This window comes from Pristiophorus japonicus, chromosome 17 (genome assembly GCF_044704955.1).
Source record: "Pristiophorus japonicus isolate sPriJap1 chromosome 17, sPriJap1.hap1, whole genome shotgun sequence".
In the NCBI taxonomy this organism is placed as follows: domain Eukaryota; kingdom Metazoa; phylum Chordata; class Chondrichthyes; family Pristiophoridae; genus Pristiophorus; species Pristiophorus japonicus.
Window position 1 is genome coordinate 9,372,647 of NC_091993.1, and position 2,666 is coordinate 9,375,312.

Sequence of the window (2,666 nt, forward strand, 5' to 3'; positions counted from 1 at the left end):
TTTGGATCAGAGGCACTTCAAACAGTTAATCAGCAAGCTGTTGAAGAGTTCCAACGGGCTGCTCATTCTTACAGAAAATTTAAAATCTTAAGATCTGGATGTTTAAGTAAATCATTAAAAGTACAAAATGCAGCCATAATTAAGAAATTTAATTATTTCAGTGTAAACTACACAAGCAGATAATACCCAGTTTTAAGAAATAGAATTTGTAGTCCACATTTTCAGATTTCAAAGCTTGTTGCTTGCACCATAATACTTTAATTGAAAGGCTACAGATCTGTATATCAGTCTTTTGAAATCTGGAAATAGATGTGCAAGTGAACCAGTACGAGAGAGAGGGGGGGGTGGGTGGGTGGGGGAGAGAGAGAGGGGGGGTGGGTGGGGGAGAGAGAGGGGGGGGGGTGGGTGGGTGGGGGAGAGAGAGGGGGGGTGGGTGGGTGGGGGAGAGAGAGAGAGGGGGGGGTGGGTGGGGGAGAGAGAGAGGGGGGGTGGGTGGGGGAGAGAGAGGGGGGGGTGGGTGGGGGAGAGAGAGAGGGGGGGGTGGGTGGGGGAGAGAGAGAGGGGGGGGTGGGTGGGGGAGAGAGAGAGGGGGGGGTGGGTGGGGGAGAGAGAGAGGGGGGGGTGGGTGGGGGAGAGAGAGAGGGGGGGGTGGGTGGGGGAGAGAGAGAGGGGGGGGTGGGTGGGGGAAAGAGAGAGGGGGGGTGGGTGGGGGAAGAGAGAGGGGGGGTGGGTGGGGGAAAGAGAGAGGGGGGTGGGTGGGGGAAAGAGAGAGGGGGGGGTGGGTGGGGGAAAGAGAGAGGGGGGGTGGGGGGAGAGAGGGGGGGGTGGGGGGGAGAGAGAGGGGGGTGGGTGGGGGGAGAGAGAGGGGAGGTGGGTGGGGGGGAGAGAGGGGGGGTGGGTGGGGGGAGAGAGAGGGGGGGTGGGTGGGGGGGAGAGAGAGGGGGGTGGGTGGGGGGAGAGAGAGGGGGGGTGGGTGGGGGGAGAGAGAGGGGGGGTGGGTGGGGGGAGAGAGAGGGGGTGGGTGGGGGGAGAGAGAGAGAGGGTGGGGGGAGGAGAGAGAGAGGGTGGAGGGAGAGAGAGGGTGGGTGGGTGGGGGAGAGAGAGAGAGGGTGGGGGGGAGAGAGAGAGGGGTGGGGAGGGAGAGAGAGAGGGTGGGGGAGAGAGAGAGAGGGGTGGGGGAGAGAGAGAGAGGGTGGGGAGAGAGGAGAGGGAGGGTGGGGGGAGAGGTGGGAGAGGTGGGGGGGTGGGGGGGAAGAGAGAGGGGAGAGAGGGGGGGTGGTGGGAGAGGAGAGGGGGGGTGGGGGGGAGAGAGAGGGGGGTGGGTGGGGGAGAGAGAGAGGGGGGTGGGTGGGGGAGAGAGAGAGGGGGGGGTGGGTGGGGGAGAGAGAGGGGGGGTGGAGGGGGAGAGAGAGGGGGTGGGTGGGGGAGAGAGAGAGGGGGGGTGGGTGGGGGAGAGAGAGAGGGGGGGTGGCTGGGGGAGAGAGAGAGGGGGGTGGGTGGGGGAGAGAGAGGGGGGGTGGGTGGGGGAGAGAGAGGGGGGGTGGGTGGGTGGGGAGAGAGGGGGGTGGGGTGGGGGGAGAGAGGGGGGGTGGGTGGGGGGGAGAGAGGGGGGGTGGGTGGGGGAGAGAGAGGGGGGTGGGTGGGGGAGAGAGAGAGGGGGGGGTGGGTGGGGGAAGAGAGAGGGGGGGTGGGTGGGGGAAGAGAGAGGGGGGGTGGGTGGGGGAGAGAGAGGGGGGTGGGTGGGGGAGAGAGAGGGGGAGGGGGTGGGTGGGGGAGAGAGAGGGGGAGGTGGGTGGGGGAGAGAGGGGGGGTGGGTGGGGGAGAGAGGGGGGGGTGGGTGGGGGAGAGAGGGGGGGGGTGGGTGGGGGAGAGAGGGGGGGGTGGGTGGGGGAGAGAGGGGGGGGTGGGTGGGGGAGAGAGGGGGGGTGGGTGGGGGAGAGAGAGGGGGAGGGTGGGGTGGGGGAGAGAGAGAGGGGGTGAGAGAGAGAGGGGGTGGGGAGAGAGAGAGAGAGGGGGGTGGGGGAGAGAGAGAGGGGGGTGGGTGGGGGAGAGAGAGGGGGAGGGGGGGTGGGGAGAGAGAGGGGGGGGTGGGTGGGGGAGAGAGGGGGGGTGGGTGGGGGAGAGAGAGGGGGGTGGGTGGGGGAGAGAGAGGGGGGGTGGGTGGGGGAGAGAGAGGGGGGGTGCGTGGGGGAGAGAGAGGGGGGTGGGTGGGGGAGAGAGAGGGGGGGTGGGTGGGGGAGAGAGAGAGGGGGGGTGGGTGGGGGGAGAGAGGGGGGGTGGGTGGGGGAGAGAGAGAGGGGGGTGGGTGGGGGAGAGAGAGGGGGGGGTGGGTGGGGGAGAGAGAGAGGGGGGTGGGTGGGGGAGAGAGAGAGGGGGGGTGGGTGGGGAGAGAGAGAGGGGGGGGTGGGGAGAGAGAGAGGGGGGTGGGTGGGGGAGAGAGAGAGGGGGGTGGGTGGGGGAGAGAGAGAGGGGGGTGGGTGGGGGAGAGAGAGAGGGGGGGTGGGGGGGGAGAGAGAGAGGGGGGTGGGTGGGGGAGAGAGAGAGGGGGGTGGTGGGTGGGGAGAGAGAGAGGGGGGGGTGGGTGGGGGGGAGAGAGAGCGAGGGGGGGATGGGGGGGAGGAGAGAGAGGGGATGGGGGTGGGTGGGGATAGAGAGAGAGGGGGAGG